Source organism: Symphalangus syndactylus, chromosome 16 (assembly GCF_028878055.3).
Source record: "Symphalangus syndactylus isolate Jambi chromosome 16, NHGRI_mSymSyn1-v2.1_pri, whole genome shotgun sequence".
NCBI lineage: Eukaryota > Metazoa > Chordata > Mammalia > Primates > Hylobatidae > Symphalangus > Symphalangus syndactylus.
In genome coordinates this window covers 29,008,765-29,025,973 of record NC_072438.2, presented here as the reverse complement: position 1 = coordinate 29,025,973, position 17,209 = coordinate 29,008,765, and the positions used below count along the sequence as shown (strand labels likewise).

Below are 17,209 nucleotides of genomic sequence, written 5' to 3'. Positions count from 1 at the left end.
CCAAACTGTATTATTGGAAAGTATCAGTATTTCAGGTTAGACCAACATCCTTCTCTTTACCCTAAATTCAATAATGCAGCCACTTCCTGTTTTACAAGGAAAAAATAAGTGGATGGAGCTTTTATAATTTAAAATTTTCTTTTACAATCTTTTTTTTTGAGACAGGGACTTGATCTGTTGCCCAGGCTGGAGTACAATGGTGCGATCTCAGCTCACTGCTACTTCTGCTTCCCAGGCTCAAGCAATTCTCCTGCCTCAGCCCCCCAAATAGCTGTAACTATAGGTGCACACCACGTTCCTGGCTAATTTTTGAATTTTTAGTAGAGACGGGTTTTCACCATGTTGGCCAGGCTGGTCTTGAACTCCTGGCCTCAAGTGATCTGCCCTCCTTGGCCTCCCAATGTGCTGGGATTACAGGTGTGAGCCACCGCACCTGGCCTACAATCTATTCTTAAATTAAAGTGTCTTCTTCTAAGTGCTGGAAAAAAATTAATTGAATGAGCTCATAGCAAATATTTATTAATGGAGAAACCAGAAAAAGGTGGCAGATTATATTTTGGTGGCTTTGTATTTCTTCATACATAATTATAATGTGCATAATAACTCTTATTTTCTACAGTTAAAGTTGACCTTGATCTATTTGATGAATTAAATCTAATAGTATTTTGAGCTGTTTTACAATCAGTAGCATGGTTTTAGGTGTTCTATCATCTTAACACTTTTACGTTACTACCTACCAACCCTCAGCAGTCACTCCTTGAGTCTGAGTGTATGTCTGCACATTAGCAATACTTCTGGGTTCTGCAGAATTGTTTTCCTTGGCAGCTGAGGGCAGGCCCAATGGCTGGTGCCTCATACCTTCCTTAACCAAAGCAGCTCCACTTTCATCCTTTTTGTATTTGGCATTCTGGATTTCCGTGTAAGTGTTAATTTGACCAACAGAGTCCATGACTAGCAATGGTTGGGAACCATTGTGCTAGGTATTGCTTAAGACCATCACAGCCTGAAAAGTCTTTGAGCCTATGATACTCCCTGGTGGTTAAACTGTTTAACTAGAGTATGAAATGCTCCCACTCATGCTCTTATCCCAAAATACCTGATTTGCTTATTGAGTTAAGCACTCAACCCAACAAATTCAAATGCGCTTTGCTCTAAATTTGAAGAGTATCAGGGAAGAACTAATGTAGATATAGTTTAGGATCTTTTGCCAAACTGTCTTTCTTTTTAGCTCACATCCCAAACCAAAACCAATTCTGAAAAGCATACAGCTAATGGGAATGGTGCCTGCCCAATTTGAGCTCTGATCTCTTGAGTCCCCGCTCTTTCTATGCAGTTGCCATCCTTTTCTTCCCCCAACTTTTGAGCCATGTATTTCTTCTTCCTGCAAATTTCTAATTTAGGTTATCGAGTTATGGCAGTATTCACCGAGCACTCTAAAATGAAGCTGGGCCGGGCGCAGTGTCTCATGCCTATAATCCCAGCACTTTGAGAGGCTGAAGTGGGAGGATTGCTTGAGCTAGGGAGTTGGAGATCAGCCTGGGCAACATGATGGTACAAAACATACGAAAATTAGCTGGGCATGGTGGCATGCACCTGTAGGCCCAGCTACTTGGGAGGCCGAGGTGGGAAGATTGCTTGAGCCCAGGAGGTTGAGGCTGCAGCGAGCCATGATCACACCACTGCACTCCAACCTGGACATTGGACTGAGACCCTGTCCCCCCACATAAATAAATAAAACAAAGCTGGAAATTAAGGAGGCAGTGAAAAACGTAGAGACAGACTCCTTGGATTTACCTGGGCATCCACAGTCCACATCACCCTCACTTATGATATCTAGTCAATAGAAGAACTCTGTCTATTAGACATCCTAATTTACTTTGTCTCAATACATCTCCTCTGTCTCTTCTGTCATTAGCAAACCGTGTTTCACTTGGATCATTAAGGCAACCTCTCAAGATGTTTCTCACCTTTTTAGTAGCTTTCCAGTCCCTCTTCCTCAATATAGCCAAATTGTGATTGCATCACTCTCCTCTATAAAACCGTGGGCAGGCTCTTTACCATGGTATACAAGGCCTCTTCCATTGTTCTGGCTTAACCCCTTGACACACGATCTTGTGTGCTTTATTTTCCAGCTATGCTGAAGGGCTTGTAGGTTTATAATTAAGACAAGATCTACCTGCAGATGCAGCTCCTCCTGCCTGATAGACACACCCCACTTGCACCTTAGCCTAAGTCAAACATCCTCATTCTTTACTTGTTAGCTTTCTTTAGCCATAGTTTTGCCCAGAAAGTCCTTCTTGACTGTTGCCGGGACTGGATTAGGTGGGTCTTGGGTGTCTTCCCATAGCACCCAATACAATCTCTGTCAAAACCCTTAGCACATGGGATTTAAAATGTGTTCGGAAAATATTGGTGAATGAGGTGTTCCTTGGCTCAGATGTCTCACAGGCTCGAAGGCCACGTGTAAAAGAAATGTTCCTCTGTCCCTTGAAGTGTTGAAGTAGAGAGCAGCACTGTCTCCTTGCATGTCTGTGACCACCTCCCCTCCTCTGCCTCCCTCAAGACAAAGTCAGACTCATTAGTTTAGAACTCTGTCAGTGAATGCTGTCTGCAAAATTAATTTTAGAAAACATCAATAGCTAATTAATGAGAGGAAACAGTGGTATTGGTGTTAAAGTAACAAAATATTAAAATGGGAAGTGGCATCCCTATACAAATATTTATAAACATTGAGAGCACTGTGTTTGATGTTAAAGGCCTCTGTGTTTCAGTTGGTTCTGTTAAAAGATCAGTAAAACCTGTTTATGTGCACCCAGAGACTCCATTTTCATATAAAAACATTATTATGCAAAGAGTTATTTCAAAATACACATTGAGACTTGAATATTTATTCACTTAGTTTAAGAAAACTCTGATGTTGAAATTCCAGAAGATGTAAATGTAGAAAGATTGATACATGAAAGGCCTAAATCATTAAAAGTGACCTTTTATAATGTTGTAAAACTTAGCTATGGGGTTGTTATATTGTACACAGGATAGAAAGTATAAGAATAACTCCAGAAGAGTTTTTTTTTTTAATCTACCTTTATTCATGCAGGACCTGAGGTTAGTCAAACAGAACACCATGACATTATTGTCATGAGAGAATTAAAAGGCAGCTTAATGCACTATTCAATGAGAAACAAATTCAATTAAAATACACATTAGACAGTAGAGGACTGTCACTATGAATATTCTTCTAGCTAGGCAAATTTTAATAACATGACATTTTTTGAGTCAGTCATATTTGAAAGAAATATAAACTTGAGTCAGCATCCATTGTGTTCATCAAGCATCACATCATTCTATTTACAGTGGTCATAGCTGAGCTGGTCACTTTGACCATATCATCTCATTCAATCTCACACATAACCTACATTATAGTAGCTGTCATCTCATTTTACAGATAAGGAAACTGAGACAGACTATGTGACTAGCCCAAGACCTTAGCTAACCACGTTTCACTTGGATCGTTAAGGCAATGTCTTAAGATGTTTCCTGACCTTTCTAGTAGCTTTCCAGTCCCTCTTCCTCAATATAGCCAAATTGTGATTGCATCACTCTCCTCTATAAAACCATGGGCAGGCTCCTTACCATGGTATCCAAGGCCTCTGTCATTTTTCTGGTTTAGCCTCTTGACACACCATCTTGTGTGCTTTATTTTCCAGCTATGCTGAAGTACTTGTAGGTTTATAATTAAGACAAGGTCTACCTGTACTTGGGACATTCGCAGATGCAGCTCCTTCTGCCTGATAGACACACCCCACATGCACCTTAGCCTAGGTCAAACATCCTCATTTTTTACTTCTTGGCTTTAGCCATAAATTTTTGCCCAGTTTGTAAATAGTAGAGCTGAGAGTCACAATTCTGGCTAAATCCAGGGAATCCAAGTTGTCATCACTACAGTATACCCCTTTCTGTTAACAGGTAACTGCTATTAACTTGTCAGTCTGAGTTGTCCTCAATGTATTTTCATGGTTTTTTTTCTGTTTGTTTCCTTGGCATTCTGTTTTTAAGGAATAATGTGTTACTTTAGTCAAATGCTCAGCCTCAGTGAAAACATCATTAGTATATGAAAAGTGAGAGGGATAATTTGTGCAAAAATGACTATAATAGGAAAAGCATCCTCTTTACTCTCCATTGTATGCTTCGTAAAGTTGCATTTTTATTTCCTTAAAAAGAATGTCTGAGTTCAAATAAATTCATAGTGAGAACTGATACCACAGATGTTATCAGTGTGGGCTCTGTACGTGTGGAAAGACTTGGGTTTTCTGCTCTATCTCTTGACATTTAAGTGAGTATCTAAATCTCTTTAAACCCCCATTTTTCATCTGTTAAATGGGACTGATAGTACCTACCTTATTGAATTATTGTGAGATAATAATGTGAATGAGATAATATATGTAAATTGCTAGCACAATGGAAATGAGCAAGTGGTCAAGAAATTGTAACAATCATTATTATGGTCTTACTGAATTAATTCTGAATAATTACCTTGTTTATAGACACTTTGCAAAATTCCTTAGCCCCTTTAAATATGTAATTGTTTCTTCAGTGTCTCAGGTAACATAAAAACTGATGCTTTCTTTGATGTGTTCAAAAGTCAGAAACAAACTGTTTAAGTGTCCTTCCACCCATCAAATAGGTGAAGACTGGCTTTTAATTTGGAATACTGACTTCTGATTGTGGAACTTATTTTCCATTGTGATTCTATCTCTTTGCCTCAGAGGTCAATACCTTTATTCAAAATGAACTACTGCTAATTTGACCATTGAAAACAAAATTGGCTTGTCTGTTGCTATTATTTCCTATAAATATCCTTTCCAGTGATAGTTCATTATTTAAGGCTCCTGTCATTCTTACCTGGCTTAATATGGCAACCCAGTCAGTGGATGACTTCACTCAACAAAACCCATCTTCCATACTGTGGCCAGAGTGGACTTTGTAGTTTGTAACTCCGATCGTGAAATTATTTTTACTTAAAATTTTCTTAAAGTTACTTCTAGATAACATGAAGTCAAACTCCTTTATTGCTTCCCAAAGCCCTTAATGTCCTAATTCCTTTTAAGCAATAACCTGATATCTTATCACTCCCCATCCTCTCACTACTTACGCAAACACATTCAGGTAAACAACCAGCAGCTTCCCTCCTGCCTGCTTTTGCCTGTGCTGGTGCTGGGGCCTGTCTCCCTCTTTTTCTTTCCCTCACTTCTTTCATTGGTGAATTCCAAATCATCTGTTAAGATTCACATTATTATTATTATTATTATTATTATTTGAGGCAGAGTCTTGCTCTATCACTCAGGCTGGAATGCAGTGGTGTGATGTCAGCCCACTGCAATGTTCACCTTTTGGATTCAAGCAATTCTCGTGCCTCAGCCTCCCAAGTTGCCGGGATTACAGGCGCGTGTCACCACGCCTGGCTAAGTGTTTTATTTTTAGTAGAGACGGATGTTTCACCACATTGGCCAGGCTGGTCTCGAACACCTGACCTAAAGTGATCTACCTGCCTCAGCCTCCCAAAGTGCTGGGATTACAGGTGTGAGCCACTGTGCCTGGCCTTAAGACTCACTTTAAATGTTACATCTTTGTGATCCTTTTCTGGTTTTTGCACCTTCTTGCCAGGCTAAGTTTTTCTTTTCTGCATCCCCATAATATCTTTCATTTATTTTATTTTAGCTCCAATCTCTGCTTTGTTTATTGAACAAACTTACATGGCCATCATATGTGTCAGAGACTGCTCCAAAAACTTTACAAACATTAAGTCATTTAATTTTTAGGACACCTTGATGAACATGGTGAGTGTAGTATTTTTATCCTCATTTTACACAGGAATAAACTTGGCACAGATTAAATAACACAGCCAGTAAGGAAGAGACAGAGCCTGCGTTCCAGTTCAGCAATGAGTTGTCTAAGCACGAGCTCTCAGCCTCTACATCACGTTCCTAATAACCATGCTAGTCATCTCCATGCCAGTGTTGTAAGGACCCTTTCTGATTCTCATTTTGCTTTGTTTTTCTTGTATCAAGTGCATACTTGGCATATCTAGATGTTGGATAACTATCATTAATTGAATAAATTAGTAAATTATTTCTATTCCTAAGTCATTCCTTTGGCTTTTCATGTTTCCCAGACTGTTGTCTCTTTTGACCATCAGCTCAAAATTTATTTGTAGATTGCTGAATATCAGAACAACTCTTCTCAAAATACCACTCCGCCATACTTTTCTTCCATAAGCTCAGAGTCTTTGCCATTAATCTTGAGGCATGGAAAGTATAGAAGCCCCCTCATCCTTAGCCTCCATTCTCTATGGTAGAAATTGGGATGTGTAGAGTTTGCTAAGCAAACTTCACATAGGACAGAGGCTGCATGATGAGGTTTAAGAACATGAGCTTTGCAGTCAGACTTGGATTCGGTAGAGCCTTCACCACTAACCATTTGGATGGCTATATTGCCAATGTCTACCACAGATAAGGATACACACACACACATATATATATTGGGCTGGGCATGGTGGCTCACACCTGTAATCCCAGCACTTTGGGAGTCTAAGGTCCCTGAGGCCAGGAATTCCAGACTAGCTTGGAAAACATAGTGAAATCCCATCTCTACCAAAAACAAAAAACAAAAACCATTTTTAATTAGTCGGGCGTGGTGATGCATGCTTGTAGTCCCAGCAGCTCAGGGGGCTGAGGGTGAGGATCACTTGAGCCAGGAATTGGAGTCCATAGTGAGCTAAGATCACTCTAGCCTGCATGATACAGTGAGACCCTGTCGCAAAAAATAAAATTAAAAAATTAAACAGAAATTTGGCTATAAGTTTAGAGTTATACAAGTGTGTCTTAGGGCACTGGCTCTGGCAGGAGCAGAAAGTGGTGGTGTCGATTTGAACATCAAGGCCAGCTGGAGCTGAGTAGTGGCTCAAATAAGTCATAGCATTCTAGGATTTGACCCTCTACTTTGAAGGCCCAGAAGCTCACTCTTTTAACTTAATTATTCCCAAGAGAATGGCTCAAGCTAAGCAAACTTCACGTAGAACAGAGGCAGCATGATGAAGGTTAAGAACACGGGTTTGCAGTCACTCTTGGATTCTAATACAGCCTTCACCACTAACCATTTGGATGACCTTGGGCACATTCCTTAGCTCTGAATATTAGTTTTCTCTTCTGAAAAACAAAGGTAATGTATCTTCCTCACAAAGCTGTTTGCTAGGATTTAATAAAATATTGTGTCTCTACCTTAGTGTTGCCTGGCATATAGTGTATTCTCAAAGGAGAATGGCATATTGCAACAAGGAGAATTGTCACATGGACCAGTTACTCATGTCAGCATGACCAAGATATGCTACCCTTATAGTCAAGCTCCATGAAAACCTGAACTCTGATCAGAAGCTACTTGATGGACATCATGGAAACCAGAGCAGGAAGAAGTAATTCAGCCTGGATGAACAGGGGCACCAGGAAGGATTTTGTTATTTATTCATTCTTAAAAATAAACATTAATTAGGCAACTACTATGGCCAAACAGTGTGCTAGGTGCTAGAGGTATACTAGTTTTAAAAGGATACAGTCAATGTCCTCAATTTGTTCACCGTTGAATGAGAGATATAGACAAGTGAACAAGAAATTCAATATATTACAACAGTTTTTTGACAAATGCTTGAAATAAAATAAATGGGATTCACTGATGGAGAGTAATTGGGTAAAAGTTGGAGTTGTCTCTTAGCGTGCTTTTGCAGAAGCAGATCCTGAGATGAGATTTTGTGTCAATGTGATTTATTAGAAATTGCTCCCAGAGAAGTGGTAGGGAAGTAAAAAATAGGTCCAGAAAGGGAAGGAGAATAAATAAGAATGCAATATCAAGCAAAGATCCTCAGAGGATAACTGGCTCAATCCTGCAGGGAAGATGTAAGGGAAGTACATTTCGACTGCAGACCTAAATCCATCATGAAGCCAGGAAGCTGGAGCATTTAGATTCCTCATCCATCAGTCATTGGCTAAGGCTGCACTCTGGTGAATGGAGATACAAATCCACAGCCACTTCAAGCCCTCATGTACAGTCAAGGGCATTCTGGAAGCCTGAAGGTCATCCTTCAACAAAGAGACACAGATGCTGGCAGTTGGGAGTGAATATTCATCTTCAGGAAGATAAGAGGGCAACTCAAGGTGGTATGAGCAGAGTATTGAAAGCATCTGCTATGGGGTGTGGAGGGGTGGTATCTGATGAGATGACATCAAAACCAAGACCTGAAAGATGAGCAGGGTCCAGTCTTGTGTAGAAAAGGGAAAAAGGTTTTCAAAAAAAATAAATAAAAAGGAACTGTTTATGGGAAGTCATTGAGATAGGAAAGAGCATGTGTTTAAAATATTGAAAGGATGTATCTGTTGGGAGCATGGCGAGTGAACAGAAGAGCATTATGAGATAAGACTGGGGAAATGTGCAGGGTCCAGAAATGTGTAAGCTATCTAAAGGAGTTTGTATTGATTCTGATTGCAGTCAGTTGCTATTTGAAGATTTCAAGCGTTGGAGTGACATTATCTGATTCAGTTTGTAGGAAAATCACTCTAACCACCATGTGAAGTGTAAATTGGAGTGGGGGGAAAGAGGAGAACCAGGACTGTCATTCTGTAGTTTATTTTATAGTCTGGGGAGAAGTGACAGTAGCATTAACTAGGGTGGGGGAATAATGAAGATGGGAAGAGGTTGATGGCACTAGCTTATATTGTAGACGTAGAGCCAATAGGACTTGATAGATTAGGTGTATGAGGGAGAGAATGAAAGAAGTTCAACATAATATTTGGGTTTCTGGGTATAGTGACTGGGAGAATGGGGTGACCATTTAGTGAGACTGGATGAAATAAAAATTAGTAAGACAAGTCAAATTGGGATAATGCTAAGGTTAATAAATAATCTTCATGACACCTTTCAATGCTGTGTTGAATCTAGGATTCTTGGTGATGTTCATGACACAAGAGTGTAATTGATTCAGTGGAAGGTGGTGATTTTAATACAGGGAATTTCCTTTTAATGCTTATTCTAATCTGACTCTTAACTTGTAGTAATGAAACCATTCTAATACTCTGTATGATGTATAAGCAGCTCTGTAAGACATAATCTTAAAGAAATCTTTTCTCAAAAGTATCCCCTTTTCTCCCAGCAATGAGTCATATTTTAGTTATCTTTTTTACGCAATGATACTCGCTTCCCTATTTAAAGCCAAGCATTGATTTAAAGCCAGAGTCCCTTCAGGGTTTCTGTTGAAGGTTTTTTATGCAACTATTTTCTATACTGTGTGATTTTATAATCAAGCCTTCTATGGAAATAGAATAGCCTCTGCAAAAATAAGAGCAGACAATATTAGACACAGTGAACTCCAAAACTGGCTGTTAAATTCTAGGATCATCATGGGGGTGAGAAGGGGCTCTGCCAATGGAAATCTCTTGATATAAATGTTTATCTGAAAAGAAGAGCTGACAACTCAGTCAGAAAACATCTCCTTGCCTAAAATGATTCCCTTTTTCAAAGCACTTGGGCCAAGAAGTAGAAGCAGTGTGTATCCTTGGCTGTAGTGACAACTTGACTGCTTATCTGTTTGACCTTAAATAAGTCACATCACCATTAGGAATATCAATCTTGTCCTCTGTAAATGAAAATAGTTTGAATTATAGTTGGAATGACAAAAATATTCCATCTCATGGGCCCACTTACATAAATCATCACTGAATGTCTGAAGCACTGTGCTGAGAAGGATTCTGAGACTATCTCTGGATTCAGCAAAATAATGCACCCTAGTAGATAAGCTCTCTCTACTATGGACATCAGAACTGGTGCATGTTTGTGACTAGTCTTTAAGCCAGGTAATTGAAGGCATTAAGAAAAGTTCCAACCAGATGTGTTTATGCTCATGTGGCCTAACATTTACACTTGGCCGCTGGAAGAGTCCGAAGTTCATCTCAAGCCCTACATCCAAGTGTTTTCCCTTTCTTGCAAACTACGTCATGGGCATGTCATTCAAAAATCCTAAACAACACAAAAATGTTTGCCTTAAATTAACAGTACTATGCAATACAGCAATCACGAATACTTATAAACAGCTATGTGTAGTCCCCTGAAGAAGGCTTTGCCTCTTCATATTATCCCAAAACTAAAGATATAATTTTTACCTAATAGTTTTAGGATAAAGCTTTTGCTCATAGTTCATTGGTACATTAAAAGCCCAGAATGTTTCAAATTGACCTTCTATGAAAGCACAGTAAGGCATAGCCGCTGAAAGCCAGAGACTCTTTCCTAAATAGAAAGACCATAAAGGCTCACTTCTATTGATGGTAAGGTCAAAACTCTCAGAACTAAATTCCTGACCATCCCACCTTCTCCGTTTAAATTACAGATGATCACCTGAAGCCTGTGTTTTAATGCACCTTCAGCTTTAAATTGGTCACTTATAAAGAGGTCTGATAAGAAACAATCACACAGTTCTGTTCCAAATATCCTGTGTGAGTGTCTAGACATTGCACATGCACATAAGCGCACACGCGCGCGCACACACACACACACACATACACACACACGGTCTTGGGCACTTTGCCAAACGTTCAATCAGCAGGATAGTGTTCCCTTTGATAGATGGAGAAGCAGGAGTTTCTTTTGTTGGAAAGAACCTGCGCAGCTGACACCCAGGGTGACAGCCAAGACAAGTTGCAAAGAGCTGAGTCTAAAATATGGAAAAACTGAATGCCTTATTTGTTTACATGTCTCTCGTCCCCACCTGACCCTAAGGCACTTTAGAAAAGGTAATGCTTTTCTTCATTGCTATATCCATCATGCTCGATATAGGCCTGCTGTGCAATAGAAGCTGAAAATGTGTTTTTTTCTGTAATAACAAGAGTTCCAGCATCACAACCAGTAGCCAATGGCAGAAAGGGACAGGAGAAGCTGGTGAAAAACAGAAAGATTAGAGGTAGGATTAAATGGTGTAAAAACTTGAGATGGCCAACCACCATAATGAAAGAGCTGGAGCATGTTTGTGACTAGGCTTTAAACCAGGTAATTGAAGGCATAAACAAAAAAAATCTAACCAGAAGTATTTATGTCCATGTGACCCAATGGAGCATGAGTATAATTAAAATAGACCCACTGTATTTGACCACATGAACTAGGCCAGTCTTCTCATTGCCTGAGTTGTTAACACAGATGACAGGCATTCATGGATGTAATGCTGATTGTTTTAACGAGGTAGGAGTGGGAAAGTGGTTCATACCATAAGTTTTGGAGGCTGACAGTCTTGAAGTGGAAAAGTGGTGAATGCCATGGGTTTTGGAGTCTGACAGTCCTGGGTTCAAATCACATCTTTACTATGAACTATGAGTATGACATGAAAAGTATTTAAACTCTCTGAGCTATATAGCTTTACCATCTGTGAAATAAGAAAAATAGCAAGTCCTTCACATCCCGGGTAAATGTTACCATCCACATCCAGCATCCCAGTGGCTGGAACATACTGAGCATTCAAAAAATGTTTGCTATTATTATTATTATTGACATCATTAATGTTTCAGTATTCTAGCTAGGTTTCAATGTCTATTGGGTTTTTTAAAAATCTGTGTCTAGGGCTTGCTAAGCTAAGCTAAATGAGACAGCTTTATGCAAATGTAGGAATGTTTCATTATTATCATGGGCGCAATAGGCTAAAAGCATGCCAGTAGGGGTAGGGAAGTGTTTTAAGTTTTAAAATAAAGAGAGACAGATAACATCGGCAAGAATCAGTCTCAGCATCACCAGTTTTTTGCCTTCTTCGAGTAATTCAAAACAGAGGTCAGGACATGGAACACTGACCTCTGTTTTCAAATGCACAAGTAATTGACAGAATGAGAAGTGTAGCCACATTAAAAATTAGAGCACACTATATCAATTATTGTCTTAAAGATATAAGAAACTGATTATTCATAACTTCAGGCTATAATCTGCCTCCCCCGTAAAATTCCCATGTTGCTGGATAATATGGGTAGAGCTTGAAAGTGGGTGTCCAATTAAAGAAAAGGTCGGGGTTATGTAGTATTCTGGTTTCCACGTGTACATACATGCTAAGGTAAATTTGCATTTTCTTGAGTCCTGCAGCATCTATTTGAGGAATTATTCACTTAGTCATTGAATATGTATTGAGCACCTACTGTTTACTAGGTAGTATCAGTGTTAAGAGTAAAGCACGAGGTCAATGTTTTTTCATCCCATATTTATCAGCAAAAATTTTATGTCTCAAATCTACCTAAATTTATGTGATCATCAATAAATCACCTAATGGGATTTTGCCTACATATATTTGTATGTGAAGTGGGGCTAGAATTCCCATCCCTACCGTTTCATAGCTCTCAGAAGCTAAAATTAAGTGACAGATGAGAAAGTGTTTAGAAAGGCTAATTTTTTTTAAGTTCTGCTGTTAACCATGGTTACATAATTTAAAAGAATAGAAAATATTTGATTCTAATGACAAAGTAAAGCAGCTAAGAAAGTTCAAATGATAAAGAGAGATTTGATGCGAGGCAAGAAAAAAAACTCAGAATTGCTTGCTACTTTGCATAGCTGCCCCAAATCGTGTTCTACTCTTTCTTGTGGCTATATCTGGCAGTGTTTTAGACCAGTGGTTCCTAAACCTTGATGCACATCAGAGTCATGAACAGGTCTGGTTAAATGCAGAATGCTGAACTCATTTCTTGGTGTTTCTTTTTCTTTACTTTTTTTTTTTTTTTTTTTTTTTTGAGATTAAGTCTTGCTGTGTCACCCAGGCTAGGGTACAATGGCATGATCTCGGCTCACTGCAACCTCTGCTTCCTGAGTTCAAGCAATTCTTCTGTCTCAGCCTCCCGAATAGCTGGGACTACAGTCGCATGCCACCATACCCAGCTAATTTTTGTATTTTTAGTTGAGACGGGGTCTCACAATATTTGTCAGGCTGGCCTCAAACTCCTGACCTCAGGTGATCCACTCACCTCAGCCTCCCAAAGTGCCGGGATTACAGGCGTGAGCCACCACGCCCCCCTGCCTAGAGTTTCTGATACAGTTGGTCTGAGGTGGAGCCCAAAACATTCCATTTCTAACAAGTTGCAGGTTATGTTGATATCACTTGTCTGGGGGGCACACTTAAGGAGACCCTGCTCTTGCCAAGCTTTCAGAGCAAATAGGGAAGCAAAACACGAATGAAGGAAAAAATATCAGGCCCTGAGCTCCAGACATGTGTATAAAAGTGTCTGCTCTCAAGAGAAGTCTCAAAACGAACATGCCGAAAGTGGAACTCTTGCTTTCTATTCACAAACTTGTGCCTTTTTTAGTCTTTCCTGTCTCAGTTGATGACACACTGTCAATGAAAGTGCTCAAACCCAAATTTAAGTTTATCTCAGCATTCACATGCAAGCTATTCATTCTTTAATTCAACAAATGTTTATTTATTTAGCACCTACTGTGTGTCAGGCACTGTTCTAGCTATTGCGGCATGGAAAAATGACCAAAGCAAAGTCCTAGTGCTCAAAAAATATAAATTCTGATAGGTGAAATGGAAAACAATAAGTACGCATATAGAGGGACAGTAGATAGCATATTCAGTAACCAGAATTTGAGCATTTCACACCATTTCCAGAGCCATCAGCCCAATCTCAGCCACCATCTCTTGCCTGAGCTACTAAGGTGGACATAAGTAGTCTTCCTGTTTCTGCTGCTCCCAAAGCACCATCAATTATCCATGTAACTTTCAGATAATCTTTAAAGCATTTGTTGGATTACCACATTCTCCTACCTAAAACCTCCCAGTGGCTTTCCTTCGCATTTAAAATTAAATCTAGACTCCTTCATTAGCATGGTATCCAAAACCTCTCCAAAGTCTCTTACTTATCTCTTTTGTTTTTCTTTTTTTGAGACAGTCTTGCTCTGTCACCCAGGCTGAAGTGCAATGGCACAATCATAGCTCACTGCAAGCTTAAGCTCCCGGACTCCAGCAATCCTCCCACCTCAGCCTCCCCAGTAGCTGGAACTACAGGTGTGCACCATGCCTGCCTTTTTCTTTGTCTTTGTCTTTTTTTTGTTTGTTTGTTTAAGCAGGGATGGGATCTCATTATGTTGCCCAGGCTGGACTCAAACTCTGGCTCAAGCCATCCTCCCGGACATGTGGGCCTCCCCAAATGCTGATATTACAGGCATGAGCCACTTTTCTCTTCACTGTTCAAAAAGCTCCTTTGGCTTCCTTTCTGCCCTTTTGATATGCTAAGTTCATTTAAACCCCAGGGAATTTGTACTTGCAGTGCCCTCCTCATATAGCGCACTTTCTCAATATCTGATTCTTCTTGTCATCATTTAGGACTTGAACTAATGTCATTTCCACATAGAAGTAGTTTCGGACCCCACTTCTAGCATATCTCACTGCTACAACTCTGTATTTTATTATCCTATTTTTTTTTTTTTTTTTTACCTTGATAGCATTTACTGTTCCCTGACGTTATCTAACCTGCTATGTGGTTCTTGTCACTAAAATGTAAGCTACACAAGGGCAGCGATTTATTCAGACTGGTTTGCTGCTGTATCTTCAGTGCCCGGATAACTGCTTGACATAGGCACTTGATCAAAATTAATTGAATGAATAAATGAATAAAGCATCTGGGTTACTGTCAACATGTTTCTTCAAGTCAGTTTACAGTTCTTCAACATTGGTGACCATGTTGATGTCATCTTTATACCCCAATGTTTAACTCAGTACGGTGCATGCAAGAGATGTGCAACAAATGTCTGTTCAATGAGCACATACACAAAGTAGGTTTTGCCTGGTTGAGCCTCTGTAACAACATCCTGAATTAGCTTTTTTTTCTATTTTAGAGGTAAAGATACTTAAGGGTCAGAAAAGTTTAAGGGACTTACTGGAGAAGAGACAAATAAAAAGAAAAAGAAAACAAAGGCTGATCACCCAGAGGCTGAGGCTGAGGGAGAGGAGAGTTTAAGGAGATTAAATTCAGATGAAGCAGGTGTTGAGAAGGAACTGAACATTGACAAATGGATTTGGCCTGAAGATGGATTTTTGATAACTTTAAGGAGAGCAGCATTGGGAGGAGAGGGAGATAAGAAAAAAACTGGTGATGAAAAAATACAAAGGATAGGTATAAGATAATATTTAAGAAAGCAGAAGCAACACTGCTTTTAAACTTAGCTGTTATTACTTGAAAGTGGGGGTACAATTTAAGCATGTTTAATCAAAGGTCAGATTAGACCTCATGGAGAGGGAGAGAGTCAAGGATGGGGCATGAGCTTGGGAGTATTATTACTTGGAAGTGGTGGTGGAATTTAAGCATGTTTAATCAAAGGTCAGATCAGACTTCGTGGAGTGGAAGAGAGTCAAAGATGGGGGCATGAGCTTGGGAGGAAGGGTGCTCAGGTAGTGAGAAGGGATGGGGCACAGGCAGGGTCTCGTCTCTCTCTAGAGTTGGGCAAAATGGGCAGAGGGAGGTGCAAAGATTAAATGCAGCAGCCAGGGTGGGGGTAAAGGAGCTCATTCAAGATTGACTTGGTCTCAATAGGTTAAAGTGGGGACGGTCAACTTTACCTGAAGTCAAATAGGCCTGGAAATTTCAAGAAAAGATAATTGAAAATAGTGGTTCATCAGTTGATGAGTCTGGGGATGGGTGGCAGTGATTATCTGGTGACTGCGATAATTACAGGGAAATATTAGAAGATAGCGACAATGGGACAATGAGAAATCAGGAACTGGTCCTTGGAAGGGATAAGGTGCGAAGGAGTAAAATGTTTAAAGGTTTCTGAGAAAAAACAAAGTTTGGTTACAGGTTTTTCCAGTTTCTAAATGTGAACTCTTGGGGGCAACTCATTTTCCTCTTCTCAGCCTTAATTTTCTCTCCTATAAATGAAGACTGCTGTCATTTGTGAAGCTTAAAAGAGATAATGGATACTCAGCACTAAGCAGAGGAGGTAGGTCATGAATAAAGCTCAAAAAATGACAAATAGGGCAGAGTAAGGCAAAGTCCAAAGTAGGGCCTTCAAGTTTTAAATTTTAGTGCATTTTTATTTGTCAATTAAAAATAAAAATGAAATGCATAAGAATAACTTGGAGGAATGATTTTAAATGCATAACCCTGCCCTATTACTCCTATGAGATTATGAGTCTGTAGGTCTGCAGTGAAGACTGGGAATATGCATTCATCACAAGCAAATACTCCAGGTGATGCTCGTATAAGATGCTCAGTACTTCAGGTGATGCTCCCTGTGTCACACCAAGAAGAGCATTGAGAAATGCACTGGTGATTGATGGCAATGCATAGTACTGGGCCAGCACTGTACAGTTGCAATGGTACTGGTGCAACAACCATGTTTGAAACTCTAGACCACGACTCTTAGCACAGATTGCTTAGTAAACACCTGGAAATCTATGTCTGAATGAATGTATGTATGCATATATATACATTTACAATGTCATGCATCAACCTTTTCAATCTAGTTCCAAAATATTCTTATCATCCCAAAGGGATAGTCTATACTCATTAAGCAGTTGTTCTTCGTTTCTCACCTCTCCCTTGCCTCTGGCAACCACAGATCTGAATTCTGTGTCTACACACTTACCTATTCTGCATATTTCCTCTAAATGGAATTACACAACCTGTGACCTTTTATGTCTTTTTTTCCTACTTAGTATGATGTTTTTGAGGTCCATCCATGTTGTAGCGTATCAGTAATCCATTTATTTGTTTACATCTGAATAACATCCCACATATCTAGTTGGTTTATTCATTTATCTGCAAATGGACATTTGGCTGTTTCCACTACTTGGCTATTATGAGTAGTGCTGCTATTAACATGCATGTGTGGAATCTCATAAAATATCTCTGTGTAGCAGAAGCAGCCACACAGATTATAATTTAGCTCCTCTCCAGTGGACTCAGGTGATTTTAATACATAGCCAGTATTAAGAATCTATTTTCAAGGTATCGAAGAAAGATTTGAATGGCTATGTAATTTTAACACTATCTAGCAGACAAATTCCTTTTCTAAGACTGATGGAACATTCCTCTATAGGGCTGAGTGCACAGGTGGTACTTAATAATGTAGACTAGATAGCAGGAGAAACAGCTGTAATTTCAGAAGAGGCTGGTGCTAACAAGGAGTTTGAATGAATTAGCTCTGTGTCAAA

At 39.5% G+C, this 17,209-nt stretch overlaps 1 protein-coding gene and 1 long non-coding RNA gene across 7 annotated transcripts in view; one reads left to right on the top strand and one right to left on the bottom strand.

Annotated features, from left to right (window-relative positions):
• The window catches only part of KCNIP4 (potassium voltage-gated channel interacting protein 4), a 1,214,216-nt gene that overhangs the window by 694,468 nt on the left and 502,539 nt on the right, over nucleotides 1-17,209 (top strand). The window lies entirely within an intron of this gene.
• LOC134732726 (uncharacterized) overlaps nucleotides 1-17,209 on the bottom strand; it is an 800,561-nt gene that overhangs the window by 616,271 nt on the left and 167,081 nt on the right. The window lies entirely within an intron of this gene.